This window comes from Dermochelys coriacea, chromosome 2 (assembly GCF_009764565.3).
Source record: "Dermochelys coriacea isolate rDerCor1 chromosome 2, rDerCor1.pri.v4, whole genome shotgun sequence".
Taxonomy (NCBI): domain Eukaryota; kingdom Metazoa; phylum Chordata; order Testudines; family Dermochelyidae; genus Dermochelys; species Dermochelys coriacea.
In genome coordinates, this window is record NC_050069.1 from 66,235,887 (window position 1) to 66,251,350 (window position 15,464).

Here is a 15,464-nt window from a genome sequence, read left to right on the forward strand (position 1 = left end):
TTGTTTTGAAGCAAATTTGATTTAGCCATTTCTTAACCTTCACACTGCTAAAGAAAAGTTGACTTGTCCTTGGCATTATGCACTGAGGTAATTAAGTTTACCCACTGACTAGCAAAACTCCCATTGAATGCAGTGGGAACAGGAGCGGGACCTTAAATACGATTAATATTATTGTGTCTTGTACTGCCCAAGCATATCTTCAGTGCTTAAAAAAGAAATAATAATAATGTTGTGTGCTTCCATAGTGTGTTTTATCAAAGCATCTCTACATGATTTAAAAATATTAAAGGCTAGGTTGTGTGGCATGGTTACGGTATGGGGGAGCGCATTGCTGCACTACCCAGGAGTAACCCAAGGAAGGAATAATGAATCCCTGATCCCCCTTTGCTCCAGGTTGGGTAATAAGATGCCACCGGGGTAGAGAAGCAGCAAATTACTATCCCCTGCTTCTCACACTCACTCAGTACTGCTGGTTCTCAGACTGAGGCAGAGGGGGAGAGCCAACTCTCCACCATCCCCCACTCACCTGCTCCAGGGGGAGAGGAGGAGGTGCACAGCACCTGTTTGCCTCTGCATGCCTTGTTCAGATTTGGGAAGTCCACACAGTGATGTAACGGGGGGCTTACTCCCATCCACTTGTGCCCCTGCACATGCATGTGGGCAGAGGATCACAGTCTTGCCATAATTCATTAAAGAAACACAGTCAATTAAAAAACACAAAATCCTGCTCTGCCTGAAAATATTCTAGTGACAGCCCCTAAGGTACTCAAACTGAAAGAGATCAGAGAAAAAGGATCTTCTCTTTCGCCTCTCGCCCCTCCCCCCCAGGTTATTTCCTTGGTGCATTTGGCACCACTCATTGTTTCTCGTCTATAATGAATTAGTCACTGTGTTTCCCATCATGGTTGTAGGGATCTTTCATTAAAAATTTTTAAATAGGAAAATGTGTTTATGAAGGCGCAATAATTGAAAGGAGCCTCAGGTGCAGTCTCTGAAATTATTTTTAACTCCTTTTTTTAAACGGGACTATACTTTACATTGAGGGAATTCCTTTAGGCAATCAAATTGCATACTATCCTTCGGTGAATAGTATTATACCAATTCTAAGGGTGGGTAAACTGAGGCACAAATTTTAGCTTGTCAAGGCCACACAATGAATAGAGCTATGCCATTTTGCACTAGCTAGGCTCTAGCCATTAGGAGGCGCAGGTGCTCAGCACCTCTGAAAATCAGACCATTTATTTAGATTCCACAGTTTAGTTACTCAGCCTAATAACATATCTTCCCTTGCATCATCCTCCATCTTGACAAGAGTTTTGTGTTACAATCTGCCATAAACACAGATGCAAAGCTAATGATTCCAAGAGCAATTCCAGTTCCTCCAGAACTTGTGCACTTTTGCCCTGTCCATGCACTTGGTTAGCAAAGGAATCACACACAGTTCACTGTGTTGGACTTGTTCTCAGCTTCTTTTTATGCTCAGCACCTAAGCTTCAAACGCTCCCCATTTCACTGCATAACACCAGCCCTCAGAGATACACTCCATTTCCAAAAGCAGAAAATATAACATTACACTGATGCAGCTTTGGAAAATGAAAACTTGTCAAAACATCTCTTTTTTTCCCTGCAAACTTCAGGCATGGCTGTCTTTACCACACAAAATCTTCCTGAAATCAAGTTAATGGAAGTCTGGGCTTCCATTTTAAACAGATGAAATGGGGTAGGGGGTTGCCATAATTGGATCACTTACTGTGTGACTAATCACAGTCGTCTGTAACCACAGTGACTGTGGTTTTAACCTTACTTGGTCATTTGTAAACCACATTGATAACCCAGCCATCTGCATGAGGCAGTGTCTGTCTGTGAGCTCACGCCCCATCCCCTGAGTCTCTGAGGGAAGCTTGGCCTGTCTCTTCATTACCTACCCACTGGAACTGAAACCAGCTTACTCACAGTGCCCCCTCCAGCAAGGGCCAGTGATGTGATTGGAACTGATTGGAATTTTACAAACCCATTCCTGGCAGGTCTTTCCTCCACTGCCTTCCAGGCACTTTTGTGACAGTTACTTCTGTGCACTACCATAGGTAACAGAGTTTAGCACAGCAATACCTGAAACAGGCAGCATGTGATCTTCATTATTAAAAAAAAAAAAAAAAAAAGTAAGAAGCAGAACCACTGGGTTTTATCTTAGCAACAGGCCTAAGCTGTGAAATTCTGATGTGGATCTGAACTTCCCCAAAGTCTAGGGTTCTTTGGATTCATTGCAGAAATAGACCAAGCTATGAAGTTTGGATCTGGATCTAACTAATGTAACCCACACATCACAGCAGTGGTATCTGATCATCTCTGGCAGGCTGGGGTATATCTATATCTGGCAGGAGTGTCAGATTGTTTGATTACAAATGATGGAGAAGATTAAGTTTTGATTTTTTTTATTTGAGCAAGGACAACCCTTAAAAGCTATTATTAACCTCTTTACCTTTAATCAGACAATTGCTGACATCCTAGTAGCCCTGCTTTTCCCAGATGACCTGATGAACCTGAATGCAGTTCAGGGCAGTGGCAGGAGGCTGCTGCTGCTGCTGTTGCTGCTGTGGAAACTCACTCGCTAAAGAGTGACAAATCATTTGCCTTTCTTTGCAATAAACAAACAGACCTACAGTTAGGTTTGGGAATCCCCCTCTGGCCCTATACAAATATAGTGCATGGTGATTTTGGCAGTTGTTTCTGCTCTTGCTCATTTTGGGTTTAGAGTTTACTTTCTTGAAATAGGGGCAGAAGGAAGCAACAAATAGGAAGGAAACCAGCCTGCTTGTGAAATCCAAAACCAGATTGGTAGAAAAACATCATAAATTATGGATCCCCTGGAGCCGCCGGCAGCCTGTCATTGTGCATGATCTGTCTCCATTGTACTTTTCTGTGTGGGTGACACTGTTGTAAACTAACACAGGGCATGCTTTTTCTGCCTAGGATCACTGCCTGCTGCTCAAATAGACCTGTGCCTTCCAGCACAAACACACCATTGGAAACCCAATGTTTCATGTAACTGATAGTGGCCCCAATGGATAGGCAAGCCCTTGACAGGGGATGAAGGAGAATGAGGGTTTCAGCTGATCTTGTTCACTGGAGCTTAGTACTGGTAGAAGCGCCAGCTGCAAGGACAGGGACGCACAGTCTCGCAGAGCACAAGGCTGGCTATTGTTCCATAATACACTGGTTTAAAAGACAAACAGATTAGGGTTGTTTAGTTTAGTAGCAGCAGCATTGTGCAACCATAGCATAGGAGACCCAGGTTCAGGAGCAGCCATGACTGCCTCTTGCTCTGGGCTGGTGGAGCTCAGGCACTTTGAAGATGAAGTGCTTCCTGGGGAAGGGGGAGGATAACAACCTCTCACTACGTGGGGATGGGGGAGGGGAGAAGATTCCCTGCCAGCTAATCCAGGGAATGGCATTCACAGTGCACTCAGGGGAGACCACCTGTCTGCCCTCCTCGCCAGAGAATGCACGGCCACTGCCTTCTGGAATGGCGAGGGTTAAAGGGATCAAGGTGGGAAGCTGTGGTCCGCAGAATGGAGAATGTGTGTAGAGAAGGGATTTTTAGGACCCCTGGCTATCTTAGTCTTCATTTGTTGCCAGATGCAGAAAGGGTGGGGAGGGAGGAGAGAATGAACTCAAGGTCAAATGCTGAGGGGAGGAGGAAGGGCATCCCCCACACAGAGAGAGACCCGCTCTCTCTTTATTCACCACACACACAGTCTCTCATGAGGACATTTATGAACGCACTCAAATGGGATGCAAAAGAAAAACCTACTTTGCTCATTCTCTTTTTTCAAAGAGCAGATGTGCTACAGCCCCAGCAAATCTAGACTGACACTCCCTCACTGTTAGCTAACAGAGGCTCACAAGCTGGGTTTTGCGTTTAGAAAAAAAAAATTAATAGTAAACCCCGCTAAAATTAATAGACATTTTTGTGCTTTTTTGAAGTTTCACAGAATTTGTTTTTTTAATTTAAACACTCTTTCTGCTGTAGCATTTGTTAACCAAATGTTGCAGCATCCGGCTAGTGAATGAGAGCCAGATAAGCGAATGTGACTGGAAACAAAATCAAAGCTGACTAATGAGCTATTTCCATGACAGGGACAAAAGTAAACAAACTGCAAAAATAATTAACAGGACATGTGCTAAGGTTTGTTAATAACACAAGTAAAAGAGTGTGAGTGTAGAGAGAAAAATAGATATTTTTATCAGGATCATATTTTAAGAGGTTGCCAATTTTTTAAAACCATGTTCCTCTTTATTTTCCAGGGTTTTTGGCAACATTTCAGCTGGTCATCAGAAAGAGGGCAAGTCCCTCATTTCAGATTCAAAAGCAACTCTGTGCCAAATTGACCTGCTGTTATTCCCCCTTTCAGCTACTGTAACCAACACCACACAAACAATGAATTATGAGATTAGAGGTCCTGAAAAATGGACTCATTCTGCAGATGTTGTGTCTGGAACAAGCTGCTCTGTCTAATGTTTGTTGTGTCATCTCCCCCCTCCCTGCCAAAGCCCCACATTTGCTGGGTGGTAATTTGTGCCATAAGCCTTGTTTTGTGAAGGGTTAATCATCAGCTTCAACAAAATGGGGGGGGGAAGAAAGGGGGAAGGAAGGGGGGAGAAACCTTATTTGATAAGAGAATAGCTATTGTAGTGTATGGAAGAAAGTGAATTTTGACCTGAGAGAAAAACAAAACACAGATCAGGGTTATTTTAAAGCAGAAAATATATCAGAGTTGCACAGGCAAACTATGAGGGGTGAAAAGTAGGAGACAGCATGTTGTTTTTCAGACCCAGGAAGCCAGCAATGAAATCCCATTTGCAGGGACGGGAGGAGAGGACGTCCTCAAAGAGGGCTGTGAGATTTCTTTGTTTTGTTTGTGCTCTCAGGAAGAGGTGGGGGATGTGAGGGCCGGAGGGAGGGGGAGGGAGTGTGTGAGAGAGTGTTTGAATCAGTATACTACTGTCAGCTGTTCAGCACTGTAACAGCTGGTACCTGTAGACTATGATACAGTGCACATTAGCAGCATCATGATTTAGCATCACAGCATTAAAAATTTAATTGCTTATAAGGATGATTGGGGTGTTTTATCATAATGGAACCAAAACGTCATCCTTTAACAGTGTAGTGATTTGGGATAGGCAGAGATGTAGGGTGAAATTTTAGAGCCATTGATGTCAATGGGAGTTTTGCCATTGCTTTCAACAGGCCCAGGATTTTGCCTATGAAGTTTGCTAGTGATGCTGAGTGAGCTGCATGGGTACATTCTTTCACCTTGTCTTACATTTGTACCCAAGATTCATGAAAAATAAAAATAAAAAAAAAATTAAAAAAATCAATAATTCGATCCCAGTTACAAAAGCAGAGAAGGATGGAAATAAAGGCCTTCTCCATGCTGAGAGGCAGATTGTGCTCTTGAAATCCACATACAGATCATCCCCTTTGCATGGGGCTCTCCCCCTGCAAGCAGAAAGAAAAGGTGAGAGAGAAAACCGACTGCCTGCAGGGCAATGTCCCCTATTTTCCCCAGACCCTGTAAGGGTTCTCTGCAGAGCTATAAGAAGGGAGTGATGGGGTTTGGATGTGTTTGGTTTCGGGGGGCTGGAGCGTACACCACTATTCCCCTTGCACCCAGTAGAAATGTCATAGGAAAGTTATATGCAGTGTTGTTGTAGCCATGTTGGTCCCCAGGATATTAGAGAGACAAGGTGGGTAAGGCGATATCTTTTACTGGACCAACTTCTGTCGGCAAGAGACGCAAGCTTTCAAGCTACACTGAGCTCTTCTTCAGATGTGGGAAAGGTACTCAGCATCACAGCTATAAATACAAGGTGCAACAGACTAGAAAGTTAGTCGAGCCAGAGGGTGTATCAGCTTCCCTGTAGAGCCCCATTCCTGTGGCTCACTAGTCAAACATTGCCCTTCCTCACTTTCTTCCACCTCCTCTCCTGAGTGTCGCTGAGCAGGGATCTCCACTTCCTGCCACGCCTACTGCCTCTATTCCCATTGCACAGCTTCCCTCAGCCACCACGGTGCTGCCTGTTACCGGAGCAACAGCAAACATTGTGTAGTCCCAACCTGGGAGCTAGACAGACAGGGCACACAGGGGGAGAGGAAACCCCCATAGCCCGCAGTGACAGCACAGAGCTCTTCTTCCCATGGGAAACTGGGGATTTCAGATTTAAAGGAACAGCACTGTACCCCAAAATGAGGCCCTCTGACTTCCTCCAGGGAACACAAGAGAAGCCCTGAGTGGCAGTTTGTTGCACGTGCTGCTCTCAGTCTCCCCTCCTCCAGGGGCACGACATAGTTGCCTCTATGGTAACAGGGAGCACGGTAACTCTGTAGGATCAGGACAGCGGGGGCACAATCTTCAGCAGTTGAGTCAGGTGCCCTGGAGCCATTGACGAGTACCCCCAGGGAGATGCCATGTCTGCATTTTTTTTAAATCATCTCCCAGACAAAACTTCCCTGGAAGACACACGCTCTGTTTGGGGATGCTGCAACCTTGTTGGACAACAGGTTCAGGTTCATTCTCTTTCTCTGCATCACTGTTCTATCTACTTGTTCACTTGGGCTCTGCAATGCCTGTGTTTTCCTCTGTCTCTATTCTTCCCTCTCTTAGGCAATCTCACACTGGAGTTCAACTCTCTGGGAAAAAAAATCAAGCTATACATCTGCTTGAGAGGCCTACATTCTAATCCTGGTCCCAACAATTGCTATGTCCAGTCACCAAGTATCAGTTACCCTTGCTGAAAATTAGACTAATGATATTTACCTCTGTCATATGAACATTAGGAAGTAGAACTAAATGATACCTGCTAAGACCAGTATGTAGCAGAAATGGGAACAGAACTTTGGCAGCTTGTACCCTCAGTCTTATTCCCTAATCGTGGAAGCCAAATTCTCAGATGATGCTACCACCTTCTCCTGGGATTGTACAAAGTTCTGCATTTCCAGAGTTGTGTATACATATAGCCCTATGCTAGCTGATAAAAACCAGACTAAGATAAAAATCCTCCTGTACATGCATAAAAAGAAACTTCCATTACACACAACTGTTCCAATTTTCTTAAAAATTGGATTGTTCTTCAGATAGCAGTGAGATGTACAAAACATGCTAAGTTTGAAAAAAATCTAATATAGCCATTGTTGAATTATCCCGGCACAAAATTTGTGATTGGAACAGATGGTCCAAGTATTTGTTTTATAATGTACCTGCAAAATTCAAAAATAGATAAACAGATTTTCTGAAACTTTATCTCCGCTACAAAAAAAAAAAAAACCACCACTTATGAGCAATGTTCCCTCTAATTTCTGACAGGCCACGTGCGCAAAAAAATTCTTCTGTGCAAATTGTTGTGCTTCTTTGCAAATTTTTGTGTGCGTGTTGTTTCACCGTGTGCACGGAGTTTATGATCTGTGTGCGCGCGAGCACAGCTTAGAGGGAACAGTGCTTATGAGTAGAGACCAAGCAAGGAAAATTTACAATCTGAAGGAATTTGAGAGAGTAGGTTGAAAAAAGAACTAACAATGGAAGTTTCAGAGTAGCAGCCGTGTTAGTCTGTATTCGCAAAAAGAAAAGGAGTACTTGTGGCACCTTAGAGACTAACAAATTTATTTGAGCATAAGCTTTCGTGAGCTACAGCTCACTTCATCGGATGCATTTGGTGGAAAATGCATCCGATGAAGTGAGCTGTAGCTCACGAAAGCTTATGCTCAAATAAATTTGTTAGTCTTTAAGGTGCCACAAGTACTCCTTTTCTTTTAACAATGGAAGTGGCATTCCAACCTTAATTCTAGTGGTCACTACCACTCCAGTTACAATGCATGTGCTAGGAGGCAACTGTATTGCTTAAACCTTGCTCCCAGGTCTATCACTACTGGCACTGAAAACATAGGGTAGATGTGTTGCTGAGTATTTTCTTTGGCTATCCATTTTCTTTACCTTGCTGTAGCCCCATAACCACGTAATCTTTTTACACAGAAGCTTTCTCAAAAGGTTCAATGGTTATCAGCCTCTACTGGAATATATTAGTATATATCTAACCATATCCATTACTTTGTGTAAACTTTTTTTTAATCTACAGGCGCTGGCATTTGAGTTATGATTCTAACCTTTGCTTCATTAGTTTTAACTCTTTACGGAATCACTTCCTGACCTACATATATCATCTCAGCAACTTCGTACTCTGTTTTGTCTTTGCTAAATGTAATGTTTTAATCTCTTGCTACCTGCATTATCTTTATATTGGATGGTATCATACTCATCCCCATCAGCTGCAGCTGTATACACTTGCTCACCCAACTTTAACTTTATGCACCTAAATGCTCTAGGAATAATCACTTCTAGAATATTTAATCCTAAAAGATAATCAGCAAAATTTGTAATGTACCTGTACAGCATTGAGTGGATAGAACAGGGAATTTCTCACCCAATTTCACTTGCCAATACCCCTCTTTCTTGCCTAGTTCTGTAGAAATCTGATCATCTGTTTTGTTCATCTTCTGGAATTTATATAGGATAGTATGGCCTGTGAAGGCATTTATTAATAATCTGAGGAATTAAAAAAAAAACACCACACATTATGTTCCAGGCTCTTTTTATAGGTACAACCAAACTGGTGGCAAAACAATTGTCTTAAGTGCTATTTTTCTAAACGAACAATAGTTACTATAAGGTATCTTTCTACAACTCTGTACGACTGGAATGTTGTCATTAACACAAATATTCTGTTCAATTTGGAATTATCTAATTTCATCACATAAAATAATTTGCACGGATATCCTCTTTGGTAAATTTGTGATCTAACATTTACTCTGTGTTCGATATCCAATACAACATATCCCTGTTTATCAGTGACAGTACTATATCAGCTCTGAAGAATGAAACATATGAAGCTTTTGCATCCTATGCTGTCACATTCAACATTGTGCCACCCGTTTTGGTCTTGATGTGCTTTCTCCAAAAGCAACTAGTCACATTGGGGCTCACAGAGTCGTAAGAAACCAAAATGTATCAAATAGATTTGATGGATTACTCCTATTTGTACACCAGTGTCCAGTATGAATGGGAGTGGGACTCGGGACCATTCCTGCTCCAGCTAATGCTTCAGTCCTGTTGATTTTCACTTTTCTCACAACATTAAAAAATACTCCTTTACACTCACCCTCGGTTGGGATACCTAGTCTCACCTTGATATAGCTGATCTCATATCATCATCTGTCACAATTTTTGGCAAAACCTTCATTTTGGTTACATTAAAATACGTTATTTCTTCGGGAATATCTCCTGTGACAGGGTGAATTTAAATTATTTTTATACATTTTTCTCACATCCTGAATGGAAAGAATTATCTCAGGGCTAGGGTTGGGCTGGGCTCTCTTTGGGGAATCTTTATTGGATTTTTCCTTATAATGTAGCTAGAGCTGACTAGTTACCTTGCTGTGCAGAGCAGGAGCAGGGTTGCAATAACCACTTCGATGTTTGGTTTTTTTTTTTTTTTGGTCTATCAGAAACATTGGTTGCTCTATTTCTATTGCAGTTTTCTTCTTTTTCAGCAGCTGTGCCTATTGGAAGGCTCATCAAGAAAAGAGGCATCTGTCCGTCCATCCATCCCTTTAGCAGTGAAGCACACTGGGAAATCTCTCAAGGGTATAAGATCAATCAGGTGAAAGGATTTCAGTCTGGTGGAGGAAGTAGAAACCTAATTGAGCTAGGTGATTTGCTGGGGTACCAGTGCTGGTCATAGTTTTGTCTGATGTTTTTCATTGGGGTTTTGTTAGTATTAATATATTAGAATGGTTTTGAAAATTGCATGTCATCTTGACAAAACTACAAATGGAATGTTCTAAAGCACTCAGTGCTGGCCTAATTCTGCTCCCATTGACTTCAGTGGTAAAACTCACTTTGATTTCAGGGGGAGCAAAGTTGGGCCAACTCTGAGAGCTTTTGACAATCCCACCCAAACCTTTCTAGGACAGTTTCGAAGTCTGGTTTTCCTTCTTCCCCAGTGATCAATGGGTTATCAACTCTTTAAAAAATATATTGCTTACATGTTTGTTTTGTAGGAATATTTACAATTACGTACACACGTAGGCATGGCTTAGATGGGGAAAAACAGAAGTATGTGGTGAAATATTGTTCTTATGAGATTATGTAAAATGTTACACCAAGTATTTTGCATAAATATGTACTTGGTGCAATATTATTATTATATGTTGATGGGTCCATAGGTAGCTGTTATAGGGTTTTATAGACTGATAAGTTTGTGTGTAACCAAATTGTTATAGCTCAAGTGCATTATAGAGTTTACTGGTTGAAAAGCTGTGAACTTGCATTAAAAAAATTGCAAAATGTTTTCAAAACTTTTGATGAAAAATTGTCATTGTTTTTTCCAAGCATCTTAAAGAGGGGTCTATATTTATTGTGGCAATTTTTCCCCAACCAGCTCTTTTATTCAGCATGGAAATGAAAGAGTGATATTTGTCTTGTTAGCCTTTGTCTCCTGCACATTACAAAGGTTCCTCCCCCATCGTGTGCAATGAAGTGGCTACTCAGATGTCCTTGGTCTTTAGGGAGTTTACAGAACAGCCTCGGTGCTGAGTTGAAATAATCCGCAGCCTGAATCAAGTATGCAAGTTGTTGCTGAGGCTGCCTGCCAATAGCAGCCTGCTCTGTGAACAGTCCTGCTCCCTTACATTTTCCCTGCCTCCCTTTGTTTAAGATCATAGTTTACTATATGACAACTCTATCTGATAATGGGTTGACATGCACACAAGGGCTGGTTAGGGACTGTGGCCTAATTTTCAAAGAAGCCATAAGTGCTGAAAGCCAGGTTGCTAAGCTTCATTTTCTGGCGTCAATCACATAACATGGGTCACAGTTAAAAGAGTTTACACCCAACACATGGTAGAAGTCAATTCCCACTGTAGCCATGGGGCTGTTATAACCATTCTATGCCATGCCTTGTAATTAATGAGCCGGGACTGGTCAAGGTCTAGGCACCTCCAGCTGATATACAAGACACAAAACTATCTGGAGTTTTGCTGAGAGGGACAAAGGAGCCCTAAGACATAGAGCTGACTTCATCTCAAAACCACACATACAAGCAAGAGGAAGCTGTTTGTTCCTATAGACCATAATGAGGTTCTGCACATGTCGCACCTACCAGTGCCTGTATCTTATAGCTAGGCCTCAGAAAGGGAATGAACAGGAAAAAAGCAAACTGGAGTCTATGCCACTGCAGGACATGGCACAAAAGGACACAAGGCCAGAGAAGTGGTAGCCAGGCTGCAGTCTAAAACGTGATGGGCAGTAGCTAAGAGATTAGGAACTAATGCTCTAGAGGCCCTTAGTCCTTGAGTTGAGATAGTTTCTGGCAAAGCATTATATAGCCCTTAGAAAGACGCTATATTTTGCAGGACAGCAAAGCATAAGAGTTTCCATACCAAGGTGTTTGCACATCAGAGAAGGAATAGAAAGGCAAGGTGAGCAGCACGCTCCTTTCTGGAGGGCGCACACTGTCGTGCTTCATCAGGCGTGACATGACAAACATACCATGTTAGTATCACAAAAGTTGTTAAGAAATTATATTTCTTGTCTCCTCTAAACAATTCCGGGCATTCCCATAGTTAGCCAGCACAAAAATCAGGTTCCAGGGATTAAGCATGGAGAGAAGTGATTACAGAATACTGTCTACCATAAGAGTTCAAAAATCAAGGTGTAGGCCTCCCCCAAATCATGAGATTTTAAAATATATACATTTTGGGTTCTTGTTTGTTTTTTCTGGGTTTTGAGCCTTTTGGACTGACTCAGGTCATGTTTTCAAGATAGAAATTCTGCCTTTTAGATGAAAGCTAGTAGTCTCACATAATCTTTGCTTACAGGAGCTGAGGCTTTGAACAAATATTGCAAGACTCCTAATAAAATCATGAGAGTTAGCTGCACTGCAGACACTTCCAATCTAGAATTGCCACAAATCAGGTGAATGGTCCATCTAGTTCAGTATTTGGCCAGCGGCCAGGTACATATATTTCAGAGAAGGTGCCAAAAGAGGTCATAATGGGCATTTCTGACCTATAGAGGAAATTTCCCTCCATCCTCCACCAGTTAGAGGTTGGCTTACGTTTGTTCTCAGGATTCATATGCAATTTCCCAATTCCTTTCTGAATCCTGCTAAATGCATTCTCGGTGATATATTGTGGCATTGAGTTCCATTGGCTAATTATGCATCACGAAAGAAAGTATTTCCTTTTATTTGTTTTTAATTTGAAGTCTCTTAATTTCATTGGACATCCTCTTGTTCTTGTATTTTGAGAAGGGTAAATAGGTGCACCTATACACATTCTCTGCACCATTTATTAATTTTACAGGCCAGGTCTCCTCTGCACTTTTCTTAACTATGAAGTAACAGATCTTACTCTTTTCACACTGTCCTTGTGTGGAAGCTTTCTGTACTTCTAATCATTTTCATCAGTTGCCCCAGATCCCTTTTCCTTTTCTGTTACATCTTCCAGATAGAGTGGCCAGAAATGAATAGTCACCCAAGTGAATCTTTTTGATACCTCCTCAATTCATGAGCCTACTAATTCTCACTATTCTAGAATGGTTGGGGTGTGTGATGGGGTCAAGACTCACCACCACCGGCACCTCCTGCTCGCTGCTCTGGAAATTAGCTCTTGTCAGCTACAGAGCACCCTCTACGTGTGGTGTCTCACCCATCACCTGCTACCTGCTGGTTTGGGACCCACATGGCATCCTCTTCAGGGGCCCTCTAGCAGCAGCTTCTCTCTGCCCTCCTTTGCTCCCCTCTTGTCCACCTAGCTTCCCTGGGCCACTTCCCCTTTGGCCCCATGCACCTTCTCAGCCCTTTCTAGCAGGGGCTGCAGCCTGGCAAGTAACTGGACCTGAGCTGAGCTGAGCTGAGCTCTGCTCTGCTCTGCTCTGCTCTGCTCTCCCAAGCCTGCCCAGCACTGCTCTGGCCAAGATGCTACCTCCTTACATCAGGAGCCAGTCCTCCTCCCTTGCTAGACAGGAAGAGACTAGTCTCTCCTCTGCTAGGCAGCCTTTATATAGGGCCCAGCCCGGCCCTAATTGGCTGCCTCTTCCTTTGCCCCGATTGGCTGTCCACATGCCCTTGCTGATTGGTTGCTGGTCTGCACAGCCTCTCTGGCTTATTCTAGCCCTTTTCCTCATGGAGTGGGACAGCCGCCCCACTACAGGGTACATGCATCATATTTTAAAAGGAGCGATCTCATTTTAAACATTTACCATTGCACATGGTTACAGCTAAATGGAGTAATAATTTAATTACAGAAGGACTATATCCTGCTTATCTGGAGGGAAGAAGAGCTGCACTTGATGCAACAGGTCTTTTTCCTCTGCAGTGCTGATCCTGTCTCTCACTGAAATGGACAGTTACCAGAGCAGGTTTCAATGCAGGAGTAAATAATGGGTGAGACAGGAGCTGCTGTTTAAATCTTTTCCATACAATAAATGTTTGTATTATTTCCCAGCCTGACTGGCTGTATTCATGAGTCATAAATATTCCCTCAACTGCCATTACTTAGCTCAGGCACTCTGCCTGGTTAAAGGAAGCAATATGCTTCCCTGATAACTATGGGCTTTAAAGAGCTGCCATCTTTGGGTTTGTCTACATTGCAATGTAAGCCTACACTGCAGATTCTTAATCCTACGTTAAAAAATTTTCTAACCCGGGCTCAAACCTGGGGCTCTGGCATCCACGCTGCCGCACACTGACCCGAGTCAAACCATAGCCCAGATTCCTTAATGTCCTCCCAAAACATGGCCACCAGAGCCTTTTGACCATGGTGGACTGTGGGAAAACTTTACTGCCCATCCCTCACATTACAGGAAGCTTGAACAGCCCCCAACGCAGCCTGCTGCACAACGTGGAGGAGATCCCTTCCAAGAAGTTCTCTTGCTTGTGCTTTTCCTCCTGAGTCAGGAAACAGGCAGAGCTTTGCTGAACAGCTGTGGACATTTCAGCAGCATTTTCTGACCCACCAAAGGCATCTGACAGAGTTTAAGATGGAGCAGGAAGAGGAGAATGCAGGTATGACAGACCCGCACTGCCTGAGGCTACTCAGTATACTTGGCATAGTCGCTGATGCCCCTTTGTAGACTGATGCTTCTGGCACAGGGCCCCAAGCACAGACTGGTGGGATCACATCATGCAGACCTGGGACGACCAGCAGCGCATCCAGAACTTTCACATGAAGAAAGCTACATTTCGGGAGCTTTGTGAGCAGCTTGCCCTCACCCTCCAGCATAAAGACACATGCATGAGGTCACCCTTGCTGGTCCAGAAGCAGGTTGCTTTGAGAGATTGGGATTTCCAAACTGCACTGGGGTCATTGAAAGGACTCATGTGCCCATAGCTTGTCCTCCTCAGGAGCACGAGTACATAAGCTGCAGTGGGTACTACTCATTGTTATGCAGGCCTTCGTGGACCATTAAGGTCAACTTATGATTATGAATGTCAGCATGGGCTGCACTGGGAAAATTCATGATGCCAGGGGTTTTCACCCATCAGAAGTCTACATTCATGAACAGGCTGGGATACTATTCCCACCAAATGACTGTCATAAATGGAGTTACTGTACCCACCATTATTCTGGGGGACCTCCTGTACCCCCTTTTGCCTTGGCATATGAAACCGTACCCTAATTTCAAAGGTGTAATTACACTCTCAGCAAGTGCAGAATGGTTGTTGAATGTACTTTTGGCAGATTGAAATCCCATTGGAGATGTTTACAGACTCGTTTGGATTCCAGTATCATCAATGCTGTCTGCCTCACTGTGATTTGCTGTACTCTTCACAATCTCTGTGAAGCCAGAGTTGAGCCATTTACCTTTGAATGGACCTGTGACAGCAAGGGAGTGCTGAACCGGCACCGGTAGCCAGAAAGTGCACCTTCCACAGCTGGAGCTGGATGCACCTGAGCAACAGAAGTGTGGGATGCTTTGTGCTTCCACGTTATGGACTTGCATGATCCAGTGGAAGAGGGAAAATAGTACCTTTATGAATGGGCTTGGGGAGGGGATGGGGCTATTGGTGGGGGAATACTGTACTTGGGATAGGGCGGGGGGCTTGATTGCCACAACTTGTGAAATGGGGCTTGGGGTGATTCACATTATGTATTCACACAAGGAAGTGACTGAAGTGTGGATTGCTGTACCTAACTATATAGAGGAATAATGTCTGCTTACTAATTCCTATTGGTTCCTGATCATGAATTTAAGATTATTTCACATACTGATTGTATGATGAGATGCAGAGATAGCAATAAATTTCTTGATGACATAAAAGCTTTATTTATAAACATGGAGTTAAAGCAGTACAATATTCACGCATTGGCAGGCAGGCGAGCTGCTATTACAACACCAAAACGCCAGTTA